The sequence below is a fragment of the Lupinus angustifolius genome, chromosome LG18, assembly GCF_001865875.1.
Source record: "Lupinus angustifolius cultivar Tanjil chromosome LG18, LupAngTanjil_v1.0, whole genome shotgun sequence".
Classification (NCBI taxonomy): domain Eukaryota; kingdom Viridiplantae; phylum Streptophyta; class Magnoliopsida; order Fabales; family Fabaceae; genus Lupinus; species Lupinus angustifolius.
In genome coordinates this window covers 2,679,786-2,699,318 of record NC_032026.1, presented here as the reverse complement: position 1 = coordinate 2,699,318, position 19,533 = coordinate 2,679,786, and the positions used below count along the sequence as shown (strand labels likewise).

Sequence of the window (19,533 nt, the reverse complement as noted above, 5' to 3'; positions counted from 1 at the left end):
GAAGAGGATGAGGATGATGATAGGATGAGGACGAGAATGAGGATGACGATAGGATAAGATTGAAGAAAAGGATGAGGACGTGAATGACGATGAGGAATTTGGATGAAGCAGCAACTTAAGGACTTTGGTCTTAAACTTGAAAAGATCCCAATAAAATGCGATAATACAAGTGCCATTAACCTATCCAAGAATCCCGTTTTGCATTCTAGAACAAAGCATATAGAAATTAGACATCATTTTTTGCGTGACCATGTACAAAAAGGTGACTGTGTTCTTGAATTTGTGGAAACATCTAAACAGTTAGCAGATATTTTCACCAAGCCCCTTCCCAGGGATACCTTCTATGTTCTAAGGAGAGAACTAGGAATTCTTGATGAACAATATCTTGTTTAAAAAAAAAAATGTTTAGCTGTTTGCATAAATTGTCTTGCTTCTCTATGCCTATGTGTTTCATGTTTGAATGATATATGTTAAAAATGCAAAAATATATCTCTTGATTAACTTCTTAATGTGATTATATTATGTCTCGATAAATCTGTTATAATGCATACGTGTGTCCTAAAAAGTCGAAACCACTCTGCTGCCTAAAAACGAAATTTTCTCTGATTTAATCGATTATGCAAATAGTTAATCGATTACCTGGGCTTCATTTCTGGAAAATTCAAATTTTTAAAAATTTAATCGATTAAACAGCCCGTTAATCGATTACCTGGGCAATTTTTTTTGAAAATTCAAATTTTACACTGTTTTAATGGATTAAACCATCCCGTTAATCGATTAAAACCAGTACGTTAAAGGCAAACAGTGTCTCGGTGTTGTACTTTTTTTTACATTTTCGCAACCTCTTTGTGCCTTGATTTTCTGAAACAGCAACAATACTAATCCAGGTGCAATAGGATTAAGTAAACCTCACCCTAAACCTCTCAATCCTTCCAAAATCGCTCTATTTTCATCCAAAATCCACTCAATTCCGAATCATCCAATCCAAACCCTAGGTTAGGCTTTGCCCCTCTGTTCATCAATCTCAGTTTCGAGTTCATCATCTTCAATGGAGCAGAGTCGTCCAAAGCGGGTCAAGACTACAGCAACGCGCATTCGAAGAAGGGAAACCGGCTCACCCTCCACTCGGGACCGCGGTGACCCCTATTATTCCCTCATTTTGCAAGAGACCCGGTTGGCAAAATTTCAAGGCCGCAAGCCTACATACATCAGGTATGCCGACTTAACCTGGTTAGCGGAACAAAACTTTAGTTTTCCGCATGACATGGAGGCTCAAGGAGCCGTTCAGTTTTTGGAATTGAAGGGACGCGTATACCCTGCTCTAGTTAGGGAATTTTACGCTAATTTTAGATACAAGGATGGCAAATATTGGTCCATGATTTCCGGTAATTTGTTTGAGATGAGTGAGGATTTATTTCTGAATGTTGGAGGTTTATCGTCGTCTGGTTTTGGAATAGGGGATTGTTCTTGGGTCAAGGACAATTTTGATCCCGTTGATGTGTACAAGTCATTCCTTCGGGGCCCTCATCTGTATATTCAGGGTCAACTGACCAAGGCAGGGTCACTTTCTGTTGAGAACAGGTTATTGCATTATGTTATTGCTTACATATTAGTGCAGCGGAACACTAATCATGCACAGCCTACTGTGAATGATTTGCGTTTCATGTATGCTGTAAAGAATAACGTGATGATCAATTGGCCTGAGGAAATTCTAAAAATCATGAACAGCGTTTCATTGTCTCAGTCCAAGCTGCTCCCGTATAGCATTTTCATATCCCGCATTGTTGATTATTTGCGCATTGACATTTCTGATACCATCATTACTGAGTACACTGATAAAGATCACTTGGTGGGTGAGAGTCTCATTCATAAGATGGGAATTTACAAGTATGGTACTACATGGCAGTATCAGGAGGACTATACCACCTTTGATCTGGACTTGTCGGATAATGAGCATCAGGAGGATTTGGGTAATCAGAATGCAACTAATCAGGGGGAGTCGTCTGGAACAGCACCTCAGAGCTCTGTGTTTGGTTTAGCTCAGATGGAAGCCATGGAACAACGACTTAACAACCGCATGGATCTGCACTTCCAAGGGCTGAAGGACTCTTATTTTGCAGGTATGGAGCAATACGAGGAACGTCAGAATGCCTACACCGATAACAAAATTCAGGAGCTGAGGACTATGATTCAGTCTACCGCTGAGGCTCAGAATGCCATGTTCTGCTCAGAATTTCAGAAGCTGTCTATGCTTATCCAGGGAAATCAGAACACTGCTGTGCCTGATGATCAGCCTGTCTATCCTCCGCCTCAACCTTAGTTTAGCTGACCTTAGACCTAGGTTATCCTATCCTTAGGTTTATTTTTATCTTGTGGCACCTTCTGGATTTAGTTATCGTTGTTGCTTTCAGAACTGATTCGTATTTTGCTTTTTGTCTTTTATATTGACTTTATGGCCTGTACTATTTCATGACTTTCTTTACTCTTTATGCTATGCAAATGTTTTTGTTTTTGCTATAATTATGTCAAAATAGCTTATTTGCCTTAGTGAATGGATCTTGATCATTTGAGATTTAATAATGCTTACAATGCTTAATATTTGATTAAATCTTGTATGCCATTCTCACTTCTTATTAGCTATTTTTTTGTCCAATAAAGCGCATTTGTTCAATTTACCCATAAATGAAACAGGTTAATTTGTTAAAACCCAAATTAATTCATTAACATTGTTTTATGATTAACTAATATCTCTTCCTAGCTTTTTTGACCTGGGTTATCTTTTTGATAATGTCAAAAGGGGGAGAAAGGTTGTTTTGTTGCTTCTCAATTGTGCAGGTTGATCGTTATAACAGCTTCCGATAAATGTGCGCATTCCATCAACCTTGCCAACACAATCTTCAAGCTTATTCATCAAGCAATTGTTACTTTAAAATTGATGAACTTGATGTAGAGTTTGTCATCATCAAAAAGGGGGAGATTGAAAGTGTGCATGTCAAGAGGAACACTTTGGAAAGCTCTCCTTGAACGTCATGGTTTTGATGAGGACAACGTGTGCCTAAAAGTGCTTGAAGATAACCAACAATCCAACGTGCTTGAGTCTTTTATTTGGTACTAGGCTTAGACTAGTTTCTAGTTTAAGTTGAGTCGAAGGCTTAGGGCACCTAAAACATGTCTCATATGCATTTATCTTTAAATCATTTCATCCATGAGATATGTTCATTTGATAATATGTTCATGCATTACATAAATACATGTATATATGCATTCTAGGCATAAAACTAAGTGTCAAACATGTATTATCTAAGTGCATAACATATTTGATGTTTTCTATTTGAAAATACATATTTTATTTAGTGTTAATCGATTAACCATACCTTTAATCGATTAACCCAACTGCTGTGTAAAGTGGTTGCCACTGGAACACGTTTTTGTAATGCAGTTAATCGATTAAAGGTTTACGTTAATCGATTAACCTAACTGATTTTTAAGTTGTTAAAACTGAAAAACTGAAAAACAGAATCAGTTATGATTTTTAGTCCCGTTAATCGATTAAGAAGGTATTTAATCGATTATCTGGGGTTCTGGACTGATTCTTTATAAACTGCGTTTTCAGAATTAATCTCATAAGTTGCATGTTGCATTTATTAGAGAGTTAGAGCATTCTACGTGTTAATTGCTGCATCTATTTGTTAATTGCATTAGTGAGTTTAGAAATGAGAGATTCCTTGCTTTAGGATTGAGTGCATTTCATGTTATAATCTCTCATGTTTTCCCTCACATGTTCATGCATATTTTTGATGCGTTTTTCATGAATTTTATAATTCTGTAACTTCTGTTTTCATAACTAATACTTGTCATTTCACATGTGTTTGTGTTAAATGTGCATTAGAGTAAAGCCTTCATGTTGTATTTGAGCTTAGGTATAGCTTAATATTACTCTTGTAATTCTTGTGTAATTGTTGTGAAAGGGAATCTCTTGGTGTCGTATCACCAGTAGAGATTGTGTGTTTCTTCATAGCTTAGAGTGTAAGAAAAGGAAAGAACGAGAGATTCTTTGGCTGGGGCTACGCCGAAAGAAACGTTTTCTTTATCGGTAGGAAGGGAGTCAAACCATTGGATAGTTTCTTTGATTTCTTGTCATTTGCTAAGTGTTGTAATTGGATAATGTGTTTGTAAATTACATTGATTCGATTATAGTGAAGGAAATCTCCCAAGTCAGCCGGGAGGCCTGGATGTAGTTTGCAGTGGACAGCAAACGAACCAGGATAAAAATTCGATTTGCAGGATTTGTTTCTCTCTCTCTCTTTACTGTTTTTCAATCGATTTAATTTGTATATTTGATTCAACTAATACATTCTGTTCTTTTGTTGTATTGCAAGCTATTCTGATATACAAATTTGTAAGCTCTGTATTCGTTCTGTTATCGGTTATTTGTTTCGCATTTAATCGTTTCTGTAATTGCTTACTGGTTCTGTTTAATCGATTAATATTCCTGTGTTAATCGATTATACTGTTTCTATTAATCGATTAAAATAGTTTCTGTTTAAAACTGTTTTTTGTGTTAATCGATTAAGACTGTGCTGATAATCGATTATCCTTTTCTCCTTAATCGATTAAATAGGGTTGATTCAGCATTAAGTGTTGATTTGCGAAAAGCGGTAATTCTAACCGCGACACCTATTCAACCCCCCCCTTCTAGGTGTATTGTAACCACTGATACCTAACATTATCTATATGCTTTAAATGAAAAAGTATGCACGAATGATGATATTTGATCTACGACCCTTACTGAAAAAAACTGTTGATAGAATAATAACATGAAAGACATTAAATTTGACAATTGTGAATTAAATTTGGTTAAATAAAGGTTTTTGTTTCATAACTTCTGCTGAATGTACCAAATGTGAGAAACTTGTTCCAAACACAATAAGGGTTCTGATTTGAATTGACAATTGCATAAAAATGATAGAGGCAATTAAGACTTTTTATTTTGACCTTCAACCGCTTGCTATAAACATTGAAAACTCATTAGTTTCCCACCTTTGAGCCTGAATTTTAATGATTTTTCATAGCTACTCAAAAGAGGGTTTGGGGTAATTTATGATGTTTGGTTGAAGCAATGAGAAAGATGAAAATGTCATGTGTGATGAGAGAATCCATAAAAAAGGTGAAGAAGAAAATAAATAAATAAATTTCATCCATTCTCTTTTAGAAAATCTCACCAAAAGAAAAGGAAAAAAAGAAAAAAAGAAGAAGAAATACAAAGTATACTAAAAGAGAAAGGACTGTAAAAAGTATGTTGTAAGGAGAAAGATTGATTGAAAAAAGATCATATGATAAAGTAAGGTCTATTAAGAGAATCCCAATGCTTTAATCACATGTTTAAAAAGTTGAAGTATTTTGGGAAACATTTTTAAGCCTTTTGAATTATCCTTTCTTTGACTATCCAACCTTAAATCATTCACCTTGACCCCATTACAAAGAATTAAAGACCTCTTGAAGTTTGCATACATTCAAATATAGTCAATGGCGATTTGGTCTATAATCAAGCCTATGGTAATTTCCTTTCATGAAAATTTCTGAACAAAACACTATGACATTGAAACACATGAGAGTGATGAGAGAAAAGTGACCATAATTCATGCAGTTGTTATGACTCAAAGACTTACCTTGTATTAAATTTGTTTATGATTGTCTTGTCTTGATGTCTGGATTGTTTCAAAACTAACATGAGATTGCTTGTTATTTTGGGTCATAATTTCTATATCAGCACTCATACATGATTGTGAAAGTTAGACATAATACTTGCTTGAGGAAAAGCAAGAGATAAACTTGAGGGAATTTGATGAGTGTGAAATTATGGTACATTTACATTCATTTAACTTGCATTTACGACATAATTAGGACTTTAGGATTGATTTTAGCCTTTATTTCTCTTTGTTCGGGTTGAGCGGTGTTTTTGGCTATGTTGTGAAGTTTGGATGGATTAAAGCCAAAAAGAGTAGAGATTGGGTGAAAGAAGATGGATTTCAGTGTTGAGGCTATGCGAAGACCAATTGAAGAGCCAAAAGAAGTCATAGATGTTATATTACATTCCTATTTTTTAGATTTGTTTTGTTGGGCTTAGCCTAATATTTTATAATTAGAATAAATAAGGGTTTTCCCTCAAGATAAAAAGACTTTACACTTTACACTTTAAATTACAATTCTCTAATTTAGAATTTGATATTCTCTTATACATCATGAGTGAGTAATTCTCTTTGTTTCTAGGATTGGGGCTATGCCCTTTTACATTCAATAAACACTTGTTCTTACTTCTATTTCATTGAGTATTGTGATTTGAATCATTAAATTGATTTTTATTCGTGTGAGTTATCTGGACAAGAAATTACACCTCTTAGATACATTGAGGAAGGACCGAAAGGTGAATCCAACTATCTGACCATTCATTTACTCAAACTAGAATCCTAATTCATGATAGTAGTATTAGGATTCTCGGGGGTTTCTGGAATTCACCCTGGGTTGCTACGAAGCGATTGGATAGAAAGATCCAAGTAACTGATTTGATTGATAACTGTACCACGAGAGTAGGTGTGACTTCAATTGAGTACACATGTCGGAGCTCGAGAGAGGATGACATATACCAGAGAACAATTCACCATCACAACTTAAAGTTCTTGAAAAGGAGCAAAATAAGGATTTGCGAGTGTAAATGCGGTAACCCTTATCTTGGGAAGTCTTCCTAAATTTGATTTCAATCCCTTTTTACTATTTTCATAATTATTCTTGACAATTGTTCAATTGTTCTAAATTCACTTTTAATTCCTATTTGAATTAAGGATAAATTAATTGTTATAATTAAAGGAGTTTTCTAGTCCTCGTGCGATCAATATTTTATTACTTGATGACATAATCGTGCACTTGCGATTTGCCCTATCACTCAACACCCTAATGATAATTTTCATGCACGTCAAGTGATTTAACGCCTTAGGGATAATTTTCATTCCCAATGTTGGGTCAACACTGTAGGGATAAATTTCATTTATAGCATATACTTCAATGAACTCAATACCCTAAGGATGGATTTCATATCAATAAGCCTAAAGTTATACAGCTTAATTTTAAGTTATATCGCTTAATTTTCAATCTTTATACCCGTTGATAGGCTCGACGCCCTATAGATAATTTTTTCGTCCTCTTAATAAGCTCGAAGTTTTATCGTTTAACTCCATGGTGACCTTAACAATGTAATAGATGCCAAATCTATCATGTCATTTTAATATATTGTAATAAGGGCTATATTATCCTGAAATAGGGTCTACCTCACCCTAGGGGCATACAAAATGCACTAACATCATTGCACCTCATGTTCATGCACCCATACATACATGCATTCATATCATTCAAAAACTCATCCAAAATATATATCATTCAAACATTCATTAATAAAGCAAAAAAAATTACATCATTCATCCGTCCATTCATCTACTTATTGAAAAAAGTAAAACAAAAATGTAAGTCATTCAAACGTTGAATCCATGCGCCATGACACCATGTATTGCATACACCACATATTAATGCAACTTCAAATATATCCATTCAAAGAGAAAGGAGACAAATAGAATATATACATTATCCATACACCTTCATATCACTCATCTGATTCATTATACTCCTCATACCCAAATCATATAGCATGCATTTCATGATCCATTGTCAAAGACACTCATGACTTAAAAATTAATTTTAAAGGTGTTATTATTGGACCCGACCGAAGCGATCTAGGAAATCGGAAATGAATAAGTTTCCTAGATTGATACACCTTAGGAGCTAGAAAACTACTCCTCATTTTGAAGACATCGATTGTCCAATTCAATCCTAATTACCCCTTGATCGACTCATGTTTCCTTCCGTAAATAAAGATTCATTTTCTGATGCTTATCATTTTAACAAGTATATACTTGTGCATCTATCATACCAATTTACTATCACATACTTCATCCCAAAGATCATACTCACCCGAAAGAAAAAACTCAAAATTAATTCATGCATTAATATGAGAATATAGATTCAAAAATAAAATGGAGGATTATAAAAATTTAAGACCAAAGTGATGCAGATCCTTAAGCAGTTTTTTATGATGGGTCAAGACATTATCTTAACTCCCGAACACTAAAAAGATATCCTAAGTTACCCCATGTGAGCCCTATGCATTATGAAAGGAGATTTTTTTCTCAAATATCCTACAAAATAACAATAGCCTAGAGATGATAGTCTTTAATTCGCTTTACTTGACATTCAATTATTAGGAAATGAATAAACTTTTCATATGTCATTCACCCTATTTGACCCGAAGGATAATGACTCTAATTCAATTAAAACAAAATTTTCTGTTAGTTAAAGTGCAAAAAATAACACACACACACACATATATATATATATATATATATATATAATACCATTGAGAATCCTCAATATATATCTCAGGTAAATTTAGAGAAAAAGAAAATTAACTATCAAAAAGCATCAAAAGAACCATTCATATCCTACCGGAGAAGACTACTTTGATCTTAAGCATATACCATTTCATTAAAACAATTCAATATAATCATAGTAATTGAATATCATGTTAGATAAGTGTTGAAAAAAGTAGGATAAAGGAGATAGGAGAAAAGATAAAGGGGTATGAGAAACACATATTTGAGCATTACACTACAATAAAATATCTTATTAGCCACTATTCTTTTGCCACACTAAATGACCTGTGTCTAGATTAATACTAAAATAAACTCATTAGCTACTTAGTTGAGCCCGTGTAAAAAAAAGCCACAAAAACCCACACATATTTGTCCTCTGTCTCACCATTTTCATTTTCCCTTTCTATTCCTTTTTTTACTCATATAAGCAAAGAAGCATTTGAAATTCCGAAAATAGGAGAAAAACCACCCCTCACCCAATCCTAATCCCAATCCCAAGTCTTCTATCTCTGTCCGCGACTTCACTTCTTCCTCTTCCTCTTTTCCATGGCGTTTAGGAGATTTATCGCTTCTCTTCACTTCTCGCTCTAGTTCCCATTTATCATTCTCAATGTTTCTACCTCCATGGTGTTGCTCCACGAGACTTCCAAAAGGTTAACCGTTAACGTTTTTACATTTCTACTCATTCTTTTCAAATTTGATCTGTATTTTGATATAGAAATAAGATGTGTTGGATTTGATCATTGTTAGGTTTTTTAGGTGCAAACCCATGGAATTGAGTTTTGATTTTAGTGGACCACTTCGATGAATTGGAGAATTTATGATTTCCTTTTTTTGTTGTATTTAATGCTTCTTGAAATAGTGAGGTGAAAGCTTCAATCAACTAGTTCCTATAATCAACAATTGAGTTATAGCTTCAACCAACTAGTTCCTACAAAGCTTCACTCTTCAATCACTCAAATCTAGGTTCAAACTTCAAATCCCTTAATCTGTATGGATACTTTTATTTTTCCGCTGATATAAAATTGTTTGCATGTTACTCTATATTTTATTTGTGTAAATAATTTTTTTGTAGTATGTCCTTTGAAGTTAATCTAAAGACATGTGAAATTGTTTATTTAAAATTCGCTAAATCTTAAAGAGACCGTCATAGGTTTAAAGTTCCTTTGAGAGACTATAAACAATGTGAACTCTTTCAGCATTGTTGTAATTTCTAGCCTCAAGCATTTTTGCTATGCTTATGAACTCTAAGGAGGAGGAGACTGAGCCTGAATAAGTTTCATTTGAGACATGATGGATGTTCTTGAGAGTCACAAAGTGAAGAATCTCCTCATGAACCTTGTGTTGGATTCTTGCACCTAAAGGGTTTAAATCCACTGTGATCAATACTCCCTTCACTTTAATGTTCATGGCTTCTGCTTCTTTGTATGCATGCAGTCTCTAATGCTTTAGTGGTTATCTGGAAATTGTTTGAACTGTCATAGTGGATTGGAACTATGTTTACTCCAGTTCTCCACCTTATATAGTTTTGCCAGATAAGGTTATTGTTTATTGTATAAGTTACTTTCCTTAAGGTCTATTTGTATGCCCTACAATTGTACATGGAATTATTTGTTTGAACCACCAAGCTGTGCTGATACTATGTACTATAAAATTGTATATATATATATACATCTAATTACGTTGTCCTGTGAACTTGTGTTGGAAGATTGGCGAGGACAAGGGAAATGGTTCTCCCTTATCTTCCAAGAAGTTAGTTTCTGAGCATTCAGAAGAAGAGGTATTGTGAGTCCTACTTTGGCAGAAAAGCTTCCTTGTTTCTACTGGCTAACTTGTATTTTACTTATGACATTTTTTATTTCACTCTTTGCATCTATTTTTTTATGAAGCATTTTTGCTTAAAATAAACTTAAGCATGTGCATTGTTATCTAAAATCCCTGTATTAAACATTCTCTCACAATTCTGACTTCTTAGTTGTCATTGTTGATATGAAAGATTTTAGATCGTATGTCTTTCGTCTTAAATCCTTTTGGTGCTTTGAGTTTGCCATGTCTTGTCCATCAGGTAAAAGATGCAAAAATAGAAGTGCTTGTTAGCCTAAACAAGAAAGTGATGAAGAGCATTTGGAATGGAAGAAGTTGGCTGCTCTCTCAAAGTCAGTATAGGAATTTTATCTAATATTATAGTTTTGGTGGTTGTCTGCCTTAGTTTGTTTCTTTACTCTCTTAGAATTCTATTTATTTGATTATCTTTTGTTAAATTCATGATATATAGCTTTTGTTAATGTTATTCAAAACTTTATTCAACTATTTTTTGTCTTCATTGTATATTAAAGATGAATGTACCAATTGTTTTTATTCCTTGTCGTCTGAATATCCATAGTACACTCAATTGCTTTGAAAGATTTTGGAAGGTTTAGTTACTAGGAGTCCTATCAAGGACAAATCCTAGCATGATGAAGAGGTATATTTTGTTGAATCAAATGTTTAATATGAAGAAAAATAAGTTGGAACTTTTCACATCATTTTATTTACTAACTTAACCATCTATTAGTGGTTGGTTAATGTAAAGTGAAAGTAGATTGCGCCGTCCACAAACAAACTTTAGCAAAAGGTCATAGGATTGAATCCTATAGTTTGAAAAAACTTACATAGTTCAGATTTGAGAGTTATTTTCATAATTATATTTATCTAATAACTGATTAAAAAACTTAATCAAAATTTGAGAAAACTTGTATAAGAATATATGTCTAATTAGTACAATTAATCAAACATGATCATATCATTAAACTAATAACTTTAAAAGGATAATCAAACCCTCAGTTGTATCCAAAGTTATATCTAAGAATAAAATAAAATTAAAATCATTCCTAAATCATCCAACTAAATATGTGAACATAAAAGGTGCTTGGTATCAAATAGAATAAGTTCGGGGTTTTTATGTTTTCCAAATCCAATTATAAATTTATATGTTGATTTTTAGTTTTTTGGTGTTATGTTTCAGCTACCACACCCTAACAGGTTCGAGAGCTAATGAAGGTTGATGGTCTCATCAATGATAATAAGTCATTTACATGTGAGTATAGTCTTCGGTCATTTTAATATCTTGCTCCATTTTTTCATGATCTGGTATAATACAAATGATATTAGTCTGAAAGCATATAGCCTGAATTTATATACAAATGATATTTTTGTGGTTTCTTTTGCTCCTGGACAGTTGAAGGGGGAGGGGGTCAGGAAAGGTTACGTTGTAACCATTGAAGTGAGATGATAACTCATGGCTAAGGCTTGACATCTTCTATGTTGTTATTGTCCACCAACTCTGCCATATGTTCATCTATCGATTGGCGTATGCTAAAGATGGACTGAAAGAAAATTGGGAGGAGCTTGTAAGTGTGCAAATTTTATTTAATTTCACAGTATTCAAGTTGTTTCTTATAACGCTTCAAGTTTATATCATGCTATAGGTGCTACTTTTTATTGTTGACATATGTAGTGGTTTTTGAGTTACATTTTTCTAGACTGAAGAGTCTTCTCACTGATCCTATTAATCACATAATCTATAATGAAATATATAGAACTACATATTTTACCAGTGAAGTGTATCAGATAACTCTTTCCAGTTACCAAATGTAATTCCCACAACTTAAAAATGAGATTGATGCATCTCTTTCTGAGTTCTTCCTCTATAAAGGTAAATGCTAGTTTATTATAACCTTTTTTGTCAATAACTTGGTTTTCTTTGACATTCATTTTATAATATTATTGTGGTTACCCCAAATGACTTTTTACTTTTTGTACCTATTTTACATAGAGGAGTAAAAGATTTCACAGAAATAAAGGAAGCAGAGGATAAAATATGGTACTCATCACTTTTATACAGTACTAGTCTATCTATTATCTATTGAACACTTATGAAGAATGATGACTGATAAAATGTTATGCAGTCATTGAGAATCTAACTAGGGGAAAGGGATCAGAGTCAGAACATGAGACTTGGCATAAGAACTAACTTTTGCAGTGAATAGTACTAAATACAGTTCTCATAATGTTCATCTGATTATTAGTTTCACTAACACATGCACTGTGAGTCTGCCAATTATCCCATATATTTATTTGCATGTGATTTATGGTCAAGTTATAAGTGGGTTTTGTGAGTGATGATTGTGTTTTCCTGTGTTAAAGCCTAAATCCATAAAATTTGTAAATAGCACAGAGTGTTTAATTAATGGGTTTGGATCAATTTCGTTATAAAATTAAGCAGAGAACTGTACTAGAATACATGATTTTTAGAAGATTTTATTTCTCTGCTTTTGTAACCAGCTTTGCAGAGTGTATGAGGAACCTCCAAAAGAAGACATGATGCAATAATAGAGTCCTACGCCTCTTCAATGCCTGAGATGAGAGTGAGTGTTGGTGGGTGTGAGACAAGGAGGATGTATGTTCAATTTTCCCTCTACCTCTAAAAAGCACTGTACTTATGTATGTTCATTTTCCTTCTACCTCTAAAACATATTATTTTTGGGTGTCTATAGAGTTTGAAACTTCATTACCACGAGTAGTTATTTGAAATTAAGGTTTGGTGGGTTTTTGAAGTTTTGAGTGTTGTTTAGAAAGGTGATATGGATATAAGAGAAGTTTCAATCTTCCATCATGTGGCAATCATGATAATAGGGATTTGGCTTTTGTCTGCTTATAATTTGTATCACCCTGTTGTTTATTTTATAGCATTGATGTATCTTTATTTGGTGAGAATCTTAATCTATTAATTTTGCAACCCTTTTTGTTATTATTATTGTTATTTATCTGCTTTGCTTTTAAAAAATGGGCACTTGTGAGTTTGTATTAATAGTTTATGTTTTCTTTGTTTCCAGCTTGAGGAAGAGGAGAATTTCATTGATGTGCTAAACTCATCTACAAAAAAGGAGACACTTGATATGGAAACTCAAACATGCGAAACATTCAGCGTGGAGATATATTCTGCAGCTGGAGAGGAAAGGGTACTTCACATGTGATGTACCCATCCTTAGACCTTCAAAACCAATCGTGCTATTTGCAATCCCTGATGGTAGGGGCAAACATGCTTCAAGCGATTTCTTTCTTTTTTCTTAAATTGTTTTAGAACATCTTCCAAATTCAGAAGTTGTTAGTGCGGATAAGTTACTTTATGGAACTATTTTCATGTTTATCATCACTACTTTATTATGTTCCCGACTATCATTTAGAAATGTTTTTTTCTCTCGTTTGCACAATTTAGAATAGTTTTCACATTAAAATAAAATTATTATAGAATATAATGATTGTTAAATGGGTGAAAATAACTAAATAAAGATTTAGCCACGGTTAGAGTGTGGTTAAAATAATGGAACAAATTAGCCACGGTTAGACTGTGGTTAAAATAATGGTACAAATTAGCCACGGCTGAAACCGTGGTAAAAGAAATGTTACCACACTTCATAAAAGCGTAGCTATATCATAAATTGACCGCGGCTAAATTTTTGCAACGCCAGTAGTTGCTAGGGTAGAGGAAACCGTGGCTGTTTCATTTTGCCACGCTTTTTTGGTAATATAGCCACGGTTTTAACCGTGGCAAACATGAACTTTTTTTGTAGTGTTATAACATTTTCTTGAAAACCCCTTAGTCATGTCACGATACAAGCTTGAAAAGACCTTGTTAAGGATTGCTTTGCCTAAGATTCGCACCATGGCTAAGAAATGCTGACTCTACTAAACTCAATTTTTTATAAAAATATATCGTCTTTAATGCATAGAATACATTTAGTCTTAAACATCACTATCATAATCACCACATCAATATTCAAAGCCTAAAATAAAATTTCAATTTTCTATTCATAACCACCACCTCGCTGCTCACAGCCCAAACACTTACCAAGTTTGCATGATCTTTGCTTTTAGTATTTTTTATAAAGAGTTGTGCATGAAATCAAGAACACTAAAGCAAGGGTGAACAACCTCCTAAACCGAGGAAGTTTTTGGATGATTCTCATTGAAGACCATCTAGATTAAATCCTGCCAAAACAATTTGAGTAGAAGAATAACTCACAGTATCTCACACTGGAGTAGTTTGTTGGATTGTTCCTATTTTTTCATATAGAAATTTTTTATGAAGCCCAAAACTAGGGCAATTTTACATATGGGTGTTCAAAAGGGAGATAAACAAAAGAAAATAAATAAAAGAAAAAGAGTTATAGGTTAAAAAAAGGCATGAACATCCTAAGAAAAGGAGAGCAATGCTAAGTCGAAAACCTACAAAGGTGACTTAGTATCATGACAAAAATATAGAATTCCCGATAGATACCTACATCCAATATTCTAGTAAAAAATTAAGGAAAGTTAAATGAACATCTTTATGTAGATGCCCATCATAGTTTAAGCAAACTAGGGCCATCAAACTGTTGAATAATGAACAAACACGCCTTCACCTCTCCAAATGAAGTCCCAAACAACTTATATTTGTGCAACATTATGACACTGGGGCAAAATGACTAGCAATTCATGAACCGATTGTCATGATCAACAATGTTTAAAAGGGTCACATTTCAGTCGAGTTAAAAAAGACAAATTGATATATCAAAATAAAAATCATGAGCGCACTAGAACATTAGTACATAGTTTCTACATTTTATTCCATAACATTTATAACTCATACAAGACATCACAACAAACATCATAAATAACATACTCTCAAGCAATCATATGTTACTTTTCATGCTTCAAATACATGCTTTATGAGTCCCATACTTCGACGATCAAGTTAAACTTTTTGGTCCTATACCTCAACGTGCAATACAAACGTTTTGGCTCTTGTTACTCGATGTGCGATATAAACATTCCAGGTCATGTGCCTCCACATGCAATATAACATTTTTGGGTTATGTACCTCGAAGTATAATCTAAACTTTCTAAGTTCTGTACCTCGATATGCAATATAAACTTTTCGTGCCTTGCACCTAGACGTGCAATTTAAGTTTTCTTGGTCATTTACCTTGATGTTCTATTTATCCTTTTCGAGGCATGTACCCTTGATGTGTGTGCAACAAATTCGATAGTACAATGATTTGTATTCCTGGTTTACCGTTATCCTATTTTCCCAAGTTCCAGCAATACGCTAACATGTTTTTTGTTTTGTTTTTGTCTTTGTATCTCCAAGTTCCATAAGTATAAAGACTACATTCTTGGTTTCACCTCTTTAGTCCCCAAGTTTTGACACTATATCTATGTGTGTTCTTGGTTTGATATTTGTGTCTATAAGTTCCTGAAGAAAACCATGTAAGACTAAAATTGCAACTAAGAGGGGGAGGGAGGGGTGGATTAGATGACTTAAAATTATGGCCACTTTTTCTGCAAAATCAAGAGTTAAGTGTAGCAGAGAAATTATGCAGAAAATTAACAAGTAAAAAATCAAGAGATAAAGGAGAAGAGAGTACACCGAAATTTTATAATGGTTCACCTTCTTGTCCACCAAAGGCTACATCCAGTACTCTTGCAGCAGAAGAGATTGCTTCACTAAATGTTATGAGTTTTAATTACAATATCTCACCCTGTGACCTCTATGCACCTTACACACTCTAATACTTATGTAACTCTTGAAAAACACATTTTCAAGTGACTCTATCCCTTTTCTTATCACACCTTTGTGAAAGAAAGATTTCTGAAATGTTAATGAAGAATTTACAACAATGGTAGAATTATATTTATACGTATTGAATGTAATATCATTTGCAATCTGATAACTCTTTGTATAATAAGTAATAATTCTCTTATAGGTTTTTAAAACTTCGAAACACTTTTCTTCAAGCAACTCAAAAAATTCACTTTGAAAGTTTAAGAACAAGTTGCAAAAGTGTAGAAAATTTTTTCAAAGAATTTTCAGAATTATGTTTGAAAGTTTGTGTAAGAGTTCTTGTTTGATTCTGAGTTTCAACGCCTTTAAATAGGCTTTGCAACCAGCCATAACACCTCTTTGAAAGGGTAGGAGTTCATTGTAATGAAACCATTTCGTTTGGGATAAAAACCAGTCATTTTGAAATATGAAAACTGGTGCAACAACTCTCAGTAGTCGATTATAGCCTTGAGTAATTGATTACTCAAACACGCTGTCCAACTGGGAATGAAATTTTAATTAGAGTAATCGATTACAACATTTGGGTAATCGATTACCCTGCACAATTTTTGTTGGGTAATTGGTTTTCTCACTTATGTAACCTGTTACTTAGATACAATAATCTATTACACACTATTTTTGATTTTTTTTATACTTGAAGTGTTTCAATTTTCTTAAAAAATAGTTTGAGCATTACTATTATTGTATATTCAAGAGTATAGGATAGAAGTACCTATTTAGACTTAGACTAATTTGTCTTGAAGCTTTGTCTTCTTTATCTTCATAAGTATTCTTCCTTTTCTTCTTGTTGATGATGCTGTTGTCTTCATCAAAACCGTGCTAAGGTTTGGAGCAAATATTTTCTTCATAAACTGACCTCATTCTTGAATTCACTTTTTGTCCCCAAGTTCTGGAAGTACAACAACATGTATCCTTGGCTTTATCTTTGTGCCTCCAAGTTTTGGCATTAGACCAACATGTGTTCTTGGTTTCACCTCTTTTGTCCTCAACTTCTGGTAGTACAACAACCTGTTTGGTTTTATCTTTGAGTCTCTAATTTCTTGCAGTATACTGACATGCATTCTTGCTTTCACATCTTTTGTCCTCAAGTTTCAGTAGTACACTGACCTGTGTCCTTGGTTTTTATATTTGTGTCTCCAAGTTTTTGTAATACACCGACATTCATTTTTGGTCTCACCTCTTTTGCCCCCAGTTCCAGAAGTGCACTATCTCGCGTTCTTGGTTTTTATTTTTGTTTCTCCATGTTCAAGAAGTACACTAACCTACGTTCTGGGTGTCACCTTTTTTGCCCCCAATTTCCTACAGTAATCCAACCTGCATTCTTGGTGTCTCCAAGTTCCAGCACTACATCAGATTGCGTTCTTGGTTTCACTGTTTATCCTTATATTCTAGAGTTACACCAACCTACGTTCTTAGTTTTTATCTTTATGTCTCCATATTCTAGTAGTACACCGACATACGTTCTTGGCCTGATCTCTTTTGCCTCTAAATTTCGACAGTACGCCGACCTACGTTCTTGATTTTTATCTCTGTGTCTCCAAGTTTTGATAGTACACTGTCTTGCATTTTTATGAGTTTTATCTATGTCCCCAAGTTCCGACAGTACAATGACTTGTGTTCTTGGTCTTAATTCTTTTGTTCTCAAGTTCTGGCAGTACACCTACCTGTGTACTTGATTGTTATATTTCTATCACTAAGTTTTGGAAGTACACCAACATGTATTTTTTGTCTCACCTCTTTTGCCCCTAAGTTCTGGCAGTACTTCTACATGCGTTCTTGATTTTTATCGTTTTGTCTCCTAATTTCGACAATACACTTACCTGTGTTCTAGGTCTCACCTCTTTTGCCTCCAAGTTTCAGCAGTACACCGACCTGTGTTGTTCGTTTTATCTTTGTGTCTCCTAGTTCCGGCAGTACACCAACCTGAATTCTTGGTTTCACCCTTTTGTCCCCAAGTCCGATAGCACACTTACTTGCATTCTTGGTTCTATCTTTGTTCCACCAAGTTTCGACATGTGTTCTTGGTTTTTGCCTTTTTCCCCCAAGGCCGACAGTACACTCATTTGCATTATTGGTTCTATCTTTGTTCCTCCAAGTTCCGACAGTATGTCGACAAGCGTTCTTGGTTTCAGCCTTTTCCACATGTTCTGGTAGTACACCGACCTACGTTTTTGGTGTCACCTTTTTGTCTCAATGTCCCGATAGTTCATCAACCTATGTTCTTGGTTTCACCATTTTTTCCCCAAGTCCTTATAGTACACCGACTTGTGTTCTTGGTTCACCTACACATTCTACATTATAAAACAATCTCAAAGACTCAACTCAGAAAAATATGATAGACACCTTTAGGCAACAAGACATTGTGAGGTAAGTCCTTTATACTCAAACAAAATTGATAGTCATTTCATTACTAGCTACTATTCATAAGAGCACTCAAACTTCAGTTTAAAAATTAAAAATAAATAAATAGCGTCCTTTATTTGAGGAACTTTTAACATTGATTCCGAAGGTCTAAATTTGTAACAAAAAAAAATCTTAATTGAGCATTCATGAGGTCCATGATTGTGATACTCTTTTAAATAAAGATTTTCCCAATTTTTATTTTCGAGCAAAATAAAAAATCATCAAATCATTGCTTAATAAGCACTTATTATTCTCACAATGTCTCAAAATGAACAAATTTTTTTTATATATAAAAGAAATTTGAAAACGGGTTTAAGTGAAACAAAATTACTTATTAGCCTTTTCATTGGGGAAAATTCCTTTTTAAAAGATCACATGTCAATTTCTCTTTAGTTTTCATTTTCCTTAATTAAATAAAAATTACATTAAAAAAACCATTTAGACCGGTTGGATAAAAAAAAACACATCTAGAAGGGTTAGATTACGTTGCAACACTATTGTTGATTGTCATAGAGACAAAAGAAGATGTGTTTGTGTGCTAGTTTTCTTGATCGGAAAGCATCCTTGTTAGTAGCTGTTACACAAACAATTTATGAAAACTCCATGTTGAACAAAGAGTGTTCAAATATTTTCTTGTTAAAAAGTACCCAAAGATAGAAAGTTATTTCCAAGCTTTGGGAGTTGGTGTTTCCCTTGTTACCACCGAGTGTGGGATGTCATTTTCTATGAGGGAGCTAAGGTTATATTTAATGTGGCCTTTACCCTTCATAGCCAAATTCTTTGACTTTGGGGCTAAAGGGTAGATATTGAACCTCTTTGCTCATTGGAATATGTGGGTTATGTTGAGAAACCCCTTGCTTGAATCATGAGGCAAGCTTGGATAGTTACCAAGTCCTATTATATTTGATCCTATTTACATGGCTGCCCAGGTGGATGAAGCGTAAGAGTTTGTCCATGAAGATTCAGTTCCATATATTGGCAAAGTATTTACAATTTTAAAAGGAAAAA

General features: G+C 33.9%; 1 long non-coding RNA gene across 1 annotated transcript; it reads left to right on the top strand.

Moving 5' to 3' along the window:
- LOC109332718 lies at window positions 12,747-13,665 on the top strand. The gene is made up of 2 exons (XR_002105927.1): window positions 12,747-12,915; window positions 13,352-13,665. It is a non-coding gene; the product is annotated as an uncharacterized LOC109332718 (long non-coding RNA).